The sequence below is a fragment of the Apium graveolens genome, chromosome 4 (genome assembly GCF_009905375.1).
Source record: "Apium graveolens cultivar Ventura chromosome 4, ASM990537v1, whole genome shotgun sequence".
Taxonomy (NCBI): Eukaryota; Viridiplantae; Streptophyta; class Magnoliopsida; order Apiales; family Apiaceae; genus Apium; species Apium graveolens.
Window position 1 is genome coordinate 46096771 of NC_133650.1, and position 12067 is coordinate 46108837.

Below are 12067 nucleotides of genomic sequence, written 5' to 3' on the forward strand. Positions count from 1 at the left end.
TCATTCTTCAAAATATTAAATATTTGAGCTTGCTGCTTTTCTTGAGTCTTTTCTATATACCCAATGCGGTCAAAGGCTGGCTTAAAAACCTGTTCTTTTCCAATTTAACATTCATGTCTTGCTGAATTAGGGTTTCTTGAATTTTGTTCACCTTGGCTTGAGTTACTGAGTGTTGACCTTGAAGATGCCTTGTACTCAATGCAGTAACTCTGAGCTGTGCTTTGAAATCATCATTCATTAGCATCTCATCAGCTTTAGCCAGGTGCTCTGCAAGAATATTTGTAGTAGGAACAAAATCAACTTTGTTCCACTCCTTGATCCATTCCTTTCCTCTTGGAGTTTCACTCCAAGGTACTGGTGCATCCCCTCTCATAAACTTCTTAATCAAATCAGCTTATTAACTGCTGGTAGAGGGGCATGTCCTGAAGGACCAGCTGCATCAGCATTTTCATTTATAGCGGCTTCACCAGTAGTGTCAATATTTGCAGCATTAGAACTTACAGAGCCTGCAGAATCAACTTCCTCTGATAAAATGATAGTGTGTGAGGCTATAGAGGTTTCAAAATTATCCTCTAAGTTTGGATCAACATCCAAATTCTGATGTTCACCTAATATCTGAGCTTCATCATCTAGATTCAGAAGAGGTGTTGTTAGAATATCTGTATTGAGATTAGCATCTAAAATTGGTATTGTTGGTGGAGTATGTTAAGGAATGGTTGGAGCTTCTAAGTAAAGAATCTCAGGCACAACCGAGTTGTGAATATGTATTTCAGCACTTGTACCTGGGTCTTCAGCATGTACTTTTTTAATGATAGGAGACACAGGAGGTGTAGGCACTCTGTCTTGAGCAATGTCTTCAACTTGAATTGGTGAAAGTGAAGGTGTAGAAGCAGTAACTTCAGTAAATTCTGGTTGTGTAGATGGAAGGGATTCAATCACAATTTGCTCCTTTGGGATCAGAGATTCATGATCTCCTTCCTTAGCTGCTGCTTCCACATCCTCTAAATCTGACTCAACTGTGTCCCTGTTAGCTCTTTATTTCTTCCATCTCTTCAAGGGTGGAGATACGGTGGGAACTTTGTCATCAGAATTTATCTTTCTAAGCCTTTTGAGTGGCCTAGAACTCCCAATTTCTTGAACTTTCTGAGAAGAGACCTTCTCAGCTACTTTTGCAACATGTTCTGATTGTTGAACCTGTACCTCAATTGTTTTCTCAAATCATCAAAATTTATTATGGACCATTATTAAATCAAAACATTCATCACAGGATAAAGTTTTAAAAAAAATGATGAAGTAAAGATTAACAAATTACAATTAAAACATGCATAGTCACATAATTTGAGAACCAAAGACCAAATCTTGCAATTTTAAAGGAAATTTCATTAATATATCGGATGAGTACATTTCATGAAATTTATCAATTACATGCAAAATTACAAGATAGTCCAATTCTTAGAATTCTTAAAATCAATAGCCTTAGTCCTAGTCTAAGAAGACCTAACGACTAGCTTCTTCTGCTGCTGACGAAGAGCACTGCAAGACGGATGATCCGTTCTTGCTGACGGAGAGCTTCTCTCCTTTCCTCTTCCAGACGATCACAATGGAGACGATAGTCCATATAAAAGAATAAGAGGTCTGTGTGAACCTCTTGTGGAACTGAGTTCCAAATCTCTTCAGGAATGACAGTTACATGCCACTCCTGTCGCCAATCATCACAACTCAACTCGATATTAAAAGTATCATAGTTCAGGAGCAAGTTGAAACGAACCATGGTTTTGATGAGTATGTAAAAAGTGAGTTTGTGAGAAAATGGAAGATGTATTGGCTGGAATGAATAGTTGGTTTAAATAGCCAATAGAATACCAAGAGATGCGATGAGTATTTAATAATTACAGGTAAAAATAATGATACCTCGTCTCCCTAGACCAATGTGTAATAATAACAGTCAGTAAAAGATCTAAAGCCAGAGTTAATTGGCACGGGAAATAAGTAATGATTACTATGTACATGCAGTTTTTCAAAAAGAAAAATTTTTCCCACTAAACAAATGATTATGACTGTCTTTATCTCACGTAAACCAATATTCTGATAAAATATAACCGTTCAAGTATTAACTTAAAAATAAATCAAGTAAATAATTACTGCCACGTAAGCATCAGAACTTGATTATTATCAGAATTTAAAAGTCATCAGAATATGGCTTCTTAACCCAAAAAGTGAATGTTTATATCTGTATTTCTTTACACAAATACTGATATGGTTTCCTCAGAACTTAATCATCAGAACTTCCATCAGAAGTTGTCCTCAGAATTTATGCAACTGACATTTAAACTGTTCATCTAATAATATTGATCACCACAGTAATTTTCATCATTCATATGGAGTGTAAGTGTGTGGATTATGCTATTATCAGAGTATTTCTCCAGTAATTAGAGAATGTGAAAAGACACCAAGAAAATTTTATTTTGCATTTCTAATGCATATTACTTAATACCACTAATGCACTTTGGTCTTCCCTTCCACATACATTCTTCTCTAGATCTCAAAGGAGTACCTGATATTTATTTCTTTTCTTTTCTTTTTCTTTTGATAAGTGAGGCTTATCAGCACTTAGTACACCCATAAGATTTATAAACATCAGAACTTAACAGATAAGAAGCACCATTCTAGTTTTTGACTTAGAAATAAGATACACAAAGTAAACCTAACCGAGCTCAATATCAGAATTTGCTTGTGTCAAAAGATTTCCACATAAACAATTACTTCAAACATGGGATCTTTAGTATATTAAGGACTACTAGGTCAGCATCTAGCACAGTTATCCTCATTGGATTGAATAGTTACAAAAACATTCATATCACTATCAGAGTTTAGAAATTCACATCAATCAACAATCAGCACTTAGGTAAATTTCAATTTAAGCACAGATTACATAAAGAGAGTAATATCTGTAAATACTGATCATAAAGTCTGATGTATCAGAACATAAACTAAACAGATTTAGAGAAAGAATCTGAAACCATTCCAAGTTCATTTACCAATCTTGTAAAAGTAGCTTCACATAGTGGTTTTGTGAAGATATCTGCAAGTTGTTGATCTGTTGGAACAAAATGCAATTCCACTGTACCTTTCATCACATGTTCCCTTATGAAGTGGTACCTAATGCTGATGTGCTTTGTCATTGAGTGTTGAACTGGATTACCTATCATAGCAATATTACTTTGATTATCACAGTAAATAGGAATTTTAGAAAACTCTAACCAATAATCCAGTAACTGATTCTTCATCCAAAGAATCTGTGCACAATAGCTTCCTGCAACAATGTACTCTACCTCTGTAGTTGATATGGAAATTGACTTTTGTTTCTTGCGAAACCAAGAAACTAATCTGCCTCCAAGAAATTGGTAGTTTCCACTTGTGCTTTTCCTGTCAATTTTGCACCCTGCAAAATCTGTATCTGAGTAACCTATTAGCTTAAAGTCTGATTCCCTAGGATACCATAATCCCAGATCAGCTGTACCCTTAAGGTACTTGAAAATTCTTTTTACAGCTGTTAAGTGAGGTTCTCTTGAATCTGCTTGAAATATTGCACAAAGACAGGTAGCATACATGATATCAGGTCTACTTGCAGTTAGATAGAGTAGTGAACCAATCATACCTCTGTACTCAGTAATATCTACTGATGTACCAGTATCCTTATCCAATTTTGTTGCAGTGGCCATGGGAGTAGATGGACTTGAACAGTCTTGCATTCCAAATTTCTTCAACACATTTCTGGTGTACTTAGATTGACAAATAAAAGTTCCTTCTTCATTCTTCTTGACTTGAAGGCCCAGAAAATAGCTAAGTTCTCCCATCATACTCATTTGATATCTTGACTGCATTAGCTTGGCAAACCTTTTACAAAGTCTGTCATTTGTAGAACCAAAATTGATATCATCAACATATATCTGTACCAAAAGTAAGTCCTTTCCATGGTTGAGACAGAATAAAGTTTTATCAATAGTCCCTCTGTTAAATCCACTTTCTAGAAGAAACTGAGCTAATGTCTCATACCATGCTCTTGGAGCTTGCTTAAGGCCATAAAGTGCTTTATCAAGTTTGTAGACATGATGAGGAAATTTTGAAACTACAAAACCTGGAGGTTGTTCAACATATACTTCTTCTTCGAATTCTCCATTAAGAAAAACACTTTTTACATCCATTTGAAAGATTGTAAACTTTTTGTGAGCAGCATAAGCCAAAAATATCCTTATGGCTTCTAATCTAGGAACTGGTGCAAATGTTTCATCATAATCAATTCCCTCTTGTTGAGAATATACTTTTGCAACCAGCCTTGATTTATTTCTTGTAATTATGCCATCACTATCAGTTTTGTTTCTGAACACCCATTTTGTACCAACAACTGATCTGTTCTTTGGTCTTGGCACTAGGGTCCAGACTTTATTTCTTTCAAATTCATTTAACTCTTCCTGCATTGCTTGCACCCAATCAGCATCTTGAAGAGCTTCTTCCACTTTCTTTGGTTCAGCCTGAGAAAGAAAAGAATGATAGAGACATTCATTTGCTGTTGTTGTTCTAGTTCTTATACCTACTTCAGGATCTCCAATAATCAAGTCAGGTGTATGTGCTTTAGTCTACTTCCTTGCAGATGAAAGATTATCTCTAGAACTGGATGCCCCCCATGATCCATGTTGTCTCCATCAACATTTTCTGATGCTCCCCCTAAAATTATGCTCTATGAGTTGGATCCTTCAGAATTTGAGTTTCCAGAATTATCAGAATTTGGCCCATCAGAACTTGATGAATCAGAATTTGAGTTTCCAGAATTATCAGAACTTGGCTCATCATAACTTGATGAATCAGAACTTGAAGAGCCTGTTCTAGGTTCTGATGCTTCTTGAGATGTGATTGGATCTTCAATATGCTCCCCCTGCACAGGTGCATTTTCCTTTGGAGTAGTCACCACTGTTTCAATAACATCAGAGTTTAACCCATCAGAGTTTGCAGTATCAGGATTTAGACTATCAGAATTTACAGAATAAGAATTTAAAGCTTCATTCTCAAATCTCAGCTGATCATGATCATTGAAATCTTCAAGTCCAGTAATCTTCTTATCATCAAAAGAGACATTGATAGATTCCATGACAACCCTTGTTCTTAAATTGTAGACTCTGAAGGATTTTGTGGAAACTGGATATCCAACAAAAATTCCTTCATCAGCTTTTAGATCAAATTTGGATAGCTGTTCAGGATGAGTCTTAAGAACAAAACACTTGCATCCAAATACATGAATGTACTTCAAATTTGGATTCTTTTTCTTCACCATCTCATATGGTGTCTTTCCATGCTTGTTGATAAGTGTTGCATTCTGAGTAAAACAAGCAGTCTGCATAGCTTTAGCCCAAAAGTAGGTTGGTAACTTTGCTTCATCAAGCATAGTTCTTGCAGCTTCTAAAGAGTTCTATTCTTTCTTTCAACAACTCCATTTTGCTATGGAGTTCCAGGAGCAGAAAATTCCTGCTTTATTCCTTGGACTTTGCAGAACTCTTCCATAATCATATTCTTGAACTCAGTGCCATTATCACTTCTAATGATTTTTACAGAGTCTTTGACCAATTTATCCAGGTGTTTGACATGATCAATCAAGATAGATGCAGTTTCACTTTTTGTGTGCAAGAAATACACCAATGTGTATCTGGTAAACTCATCTACTATGACCATAACATATTTCTTCTTTGCAATAGACATGACATTCACTGTACCAAATAGATCAACATGTAGTAGGTGATAAGGCTCAAGAATTGAAGATTCAGTCTTGCTCTTGAATGAAGATTTTCTTTGTTTAGCCTTTTGACATGAATCACAAAGGCCATCAAGAGCAAATACTGATTTTGACAGTCCTCTCACAAGATCTTTCTTGACTAGTTCATTTATATTGTTGAAATTTAAATGAGAGAGTTTCTTGTGCCAATCCCAGCTTTCTTCAATTGATGCTCTACTTAACAGACAGATTGCAGAACAATCAGAACTTGTTGAAAGCTTGGCTTCATAAATGTTACCATGCCTATATCCTTTTAGAACAACTTTGCCTGTAGGTTTGCTTACAACTTCACAGTATTCTTCAAAGAAATCCACATGATAACCTCTGTCACAGATTTGACTAACACTCAGCAGATTGTGTTTAAGTCCTGAGACTAGAGCTACTTTTTCAATGATGACATTCCCAAGATTGATATTGCCATATCCCTGAGTTTTTCCCATGTTGCCATCTCCATAAGAAACACCTGGGTCAGCTTTCTCCACAAAGTCTGATAGCAGGGCTTTATTTCCAGTCATATGTCCTGAACATCCACTGTCCAGAACTAAGATGTTTTTCCTGTTGCCCTGCAATCACAAAGACCACTAATGATTAGTTTTAAGGACCCAGACTTGCTTGGATCCTTTGGCCTTATTAAGTTTGTTAATATTTACAGCGGATTTAACATCAGAGTTTATGTTAACATTTTTCTTATCAGAATTTACAGTATCAGACTTTGCATCAGAATTTACATTAGAAGGAATAATGCTAACTTTCTTTAAATAAGGTTTTATTTGATAATAATCATAGTACAAACTATGATATTCCTTACAAGTATTAATGGAATGCCATAAACTACCACAATAAAAATAAGGATTTTATGGCTTAAACCTAACAGACTGACTCTTAACTCCTGACTTAGAAGGTAAGGAGTTTATATTCTTACTCTTCCTGCAAAAAGAAGCCAGATGGTTAGAATTTCCACAATTATAGCATTTCTTTCTAGGAGCATTAGGAACAGGCATATAATTATTGCTTTTATTCACACCTTCATTTTCATTCCTATTTTTCCTAGGTGGCTTTACCTTGTTTACATCCTTAATCTCTTTCAACTTGTACTTAAGCTGCTTCTTTGTCATTAAGCCTATGTTAACTTCAATTGTCTTATCCTGTTTCAATTTATCAGAAGTTGACTCTGCCTTAACTTCTGTCTCAGTATCTTTCATCTTTTCAAAATCAGACTTTACAGATTTAGCTACAAACTTAACAGGATTTAACTTTGGCTTAGTAGTCCGTTTAACAATAATTGGCTTAATTTGTTCAGTTCCTGTTTCACTTTTATCATCTCCATAACCTAAGCCCTCTTTCCAGATTCCACTACTTAATAAATTCTGAGTTGTTCTACCAGAGTTAGTCCAAGTCCTGATAATCTCTCTTTCCTTTTTTAACTCAGTTTTTAGAGATTGATTCAATTTTAACACTTCATCTCTAACATAAAAAGAATCATTTCTTTCTTTCTGAGTTTGATGGAACATAACTAACTCTTTTTCTAAATAGTCATTCCTTTTCTTAAAAGCCAGATTTTCAAAAGTTAACCTATCACAAGTTAAAGTCTGATCTCTATAACTAATGAATATGGTTTTAAGATAAGATCTCAACTCAGTACTATCATCAGTATAAAAGCATAAGTTGTTTGAGGTACCTTTAACTCAACAGCTTCAGAACTGCTATCAGGATTTGCCATCAAGGCATAGTTCACCTCATTCTCAGAATCTGAAGTGTTTGTCCAGCTTTTCTTCTTTGTGACAAGTGCCTTGCCTTTGTCACCTTTTCCTTTCTTGCAATCAGGAGATATATGGCCTTTGTCACCACAATTGTAGCATTTAACATTTGAGTAATCTCCTCTGTCAGACTTTCCAGCTTTGCCTTCATATTTTCTGAATCCCTTCTTATCATAATTTCCACTTTTCCTGGAAAACTTCTTTCCCCTTCTGAATTTCCTGTAGGCAATCTTTGTGATACCCTTCATCATAAGATCACACAATTTTATCATCTCTTCATCAGCATCCATCTTAGATAGACTTTCAGTTTCTGAATCCTCATCACTATCAGAACTTGATGACTCAGTATTAGACTTTGTGATGCGAGCCTTTCCTTTGCCTTTCTTTGAGACAACCACTTTAGGGGATTCCTCCTCAGCCTTAAGAGCAACTGTTCTTGACTTTCTCCCATGCCTCTTGCTTCTTTGATCCATCTCAAGTTCATGAGTTTTGAGCATACCATAAATTTCATCAAGAGTAGTTTCATCAAGAGCATAGTTGTCTCTTATAGTAGTTGCCTTCAAATCCCAACTTTCAGGAAGAGCTAAAAGGAATTTAAGATTAGTATCTTCAAGATCATATTCCTTATCCACCAGTGACAGATCATTCAAGAGTTTGACAAATCTGTCATATAAACCAGTTAATGACTCATCAGGTTTTGAGTCAAAATGCTCATACTCTTGAGTAAGTATAGTCCTCCTGTTCTTTTTAATTGAACCAGTTCCCTGGCATCTTGTCTCCAAGGCATCCCATATCTCCTTTGCAGTCTTGCAGTTAATTATCCTGTTTGACATGACATTATCAATGGCACTATATAACAAATGCCTTACCTTTACATCCGTGGCAATAGATGAGATATCTTCAACTGTATACTCACTTTTCTCCTTTGGTACAGTCTGTGCTAGCTGATCTACAACTACAACAGAGAGCTTGGTTGGCTTATGTGGACCTTCATTAATTCTGTCAAGGTATTATGGATCTGTAGCTTCCAGAAACATAGTCATCCTCACTTTCTATATGGGATACTTAGAAGGTTTCAGTATGGGAACCCTAATAGTCTCATACCGATTATGGATTTGAGTCTTTGGTGTTTCTTCAGTTTTGGTGGGCTTGGTTGGAGTTTTCTCTTCTTCAGACATGATTGTTTTGGATCTTTACTGTATATGTGTTAACAGACTGCTCTGATACCACTTGTTAGGTCATACACACTGTAGAAGGGGGTTGAATACAGTGTATACTATAATCAAATCGAATTAAGAACACAAATATGAAAAACTGAATAATCTTATTAATAAAACAGTATTATAATAGAATTGTTCTCTCTCAGTGATGAACAAATATCACGAGAGCTGCTAGGGTTACAATGAATAATATTCTCGATTATGATAACACTTATAGTGTAAACCCTATGCTGTGTTTATATAGACACACAGTTACAAGATAAACTTCTAATTGATATCGAACATGAGTCTGCATCCTAAAATATATCAACTAGTTATCTTTTCTTTCAAGTATTCTATTCTTCAAAGAATTCTTCTCCATGCATATCTCTTCTTGTGTTTGTCTTAATCTTCTTTCCTTCAATCAGTCATCTTCCTCATCTGAATGTCTTCTTAAGTCCTGATATTATCTCCGAATAAATATCTTCTGATATCTTAAGTTCTGATAACTTAAGTTCTGATATCTTAAGTTCTGACTTCAGTATAAGTACTGATTTCCAGTTAAGTCATGATTTGTCCTGTTAGTTAAGATCTAAAAACTAAACACAAATCATTATTAGACATGACATCACAAATATATCTAACATTTAGATTGGCCGCTCGACGTAGGACAAATCTCGCTGAAGCTCGATTGGTTCATACTCAATGACTTGGTTCAAACCAAGTCAGCGCTAACTCATAGGCAACTTTACCAACCTTACTCAGTACCTCTAACAATCCAATATATCTAGGACTCAGCTTGCCTTTCTGTCCAAATCTAACCAATCCTTTTCAGGGTGATACTTTCAACAATACCAATGATCCTATTTCTATATCCATATCCTTTTGATGTAAGTCTGCGTTCTTTCTTTGTCTATCCTAATCTGCTTCTAATCTTTTCAGAATCAGTACCACTGCATCCTTGGTTTGCTGAACTAACTCAGGACCTAACAACTTCTTTTCTCCCACTTCATCCCAATAAAGTGGGGACCTATACTTACGTCCATACAAGGCCTCGTAGGGTGGCATTCTCATACTGGCATGATAACTATTGTTATAGGAAAACTCAATCAATGGCAGGTGATCATCCCAGTTTCCTTTAAAATCCAAAGCACAGACCCTCAACATGTCTTCTATTGTCTGAATTGTCCTCTCACTTTGATTATCTATCTGGGAATGATAGGTGGTACTCATCTTCAACTTAGTTCCCAAGCCTTGAGTTAAACCTTGGATCTCGATCAGAAACAATCGAAACAGGGACTCCATGCTTGGTCACAATTTCATTCAAATATAACTTGACTAGCTTATCCAAAGAATATCTTTCATTAATCGAGAGGAAATGTGCAGACTTTGTCAACCTATCAACAATTAGCCAAACAACATCATGGTTCGATTTCGTCCTTGGTAGTCCTATTACAAAATCCATCGCAATCTCTTCCCATTTCCACTGTAGTATCTCTAAGGGTTGTAACAATCCACTTGTCCTTTGATGTTCTGCTTTTCCTATTTGGCAAGTGTGACATTTACTAACCCAATCCGTTATTTCCTTTTTCATTCCTGACCACCAAAAATTCTGCTTCAAATCCTGATAGATCTTAGTACTCCCAGGGTGAATAGAAAACCTAGAATTATGGGCTTCTCGCAAAATCTCATCCTTTAGCTCAGTCACATTGGGAATCCATATTCTAGAGGAAAACCTAAACATACTTTTGTTATCCTTTTGAGTACAGATTTCCTCTCTAGTCAAACTATCCAATCCTTGTTTCATGACCTCTTCTTGACACTTCTTAATTCTTTCCATCAATTCTGGCTGAAAAGTAATCTCATACAATTGCTCCTTACTACCTCCTGGAACTCGAACTTCAATTTTTAACTTCTCTAATTCCCTTGCTAATTCTTCAACCATCCTAATCGCATTCAATTTTTCTATTCCGCTCAAGGCAACTGCCACTACATTGGATTTTCATGGGTGGTTATTAATAGAACAATCATAGTCCTTAATCAATTCTAACCATAATTGATACTCTGAAAACTTATAATACAGTTGCTGCTTTCCCAACCTTCGTAGGGAAATCTCCAGGTGTTTGTCCTGGCCTTCCTTAGTTCTTGAATGAATGAGGATGTTATTAATAAATACAATTACAACTTATCCAAGTACTCCTTATACACTCTGTTCATTAAACCTATAAGGAGACTAGTGCATTTGTTAATCCAATGATATCACTAGAAACTCATAATGTCCATATATGGTTCTGAATGTAGTCTTTAGTATGTCTTTAGGCTTAATCTTCAACTGATGAAAGCCCAATCTTAAGTCAATCTTCGAGAAGCAACAAGCTCCCTTAAGCTGGTCAAATAAATCATCAATCCTAGGTAGAGGATACTTATTCTTGATGGTAAACTTATTTAACTCCCGATATCAATACATAATCTCATATTCCAGTCCTTCTCCTTACAAACAATAATGGGGCACCGTACTAGGATACAATTGGCTTAATCATTTCCCTGTCCAACAATTCCTGGAGTTACTGAGCTAATCCCTTCTTTCCTACTGGAGCTATATAGTATGGAACTCTTGACTCTGGATCGGCTCCGGGTACTAAATCAATGGAAACTTCTATCTCATGGTCTAGGGGTAGTCCTAGTAATTTATCTGGAAAGACTTCTGGAAATTCATTTACCACCAGAACTTCTTCCAACTTAGGTGATTTTTTCTTAATATCCACTGTCTGTGCTAGATATTCCTTATATTCTTGTCTTAATAACTCCTTTGCTCGCATGATTGAAAGAACTTCTTATCTCGCTTCTGCCCTTGGAAACTTACCTTAATATTGGCTTCCATAAACATTACAATTTGCTTCTTCTGGAAATCAATCTTTTCCTTATGAAGGAATAACCAATCTATTCCTAAGATTATATTAATTTCTCCTAACTCAAAAGGTATTAAGTCGGTCGAAAAAGAATGTCGTGTAATTTCTATAGGGCATCTAGGACAGAACTGATTTAATGGTACTTTATCTTGATTAGCCACTTATAATTAAGAGTTCATTTAAATATTCCAACATTAGATCCATTATACCCACACAATCCTTTGATATAAATAATTTGGATACTCCGAATCAAACAATACTTTAACATGTCTGAAACTAAGAAAGAGTGTACCTGCTACCACATCAGAATCTTGAGCAGTTGACCTTTTTATTATTTTAAACGTCATATCCTTGAGTATACTAGATGTCGAACCTTTT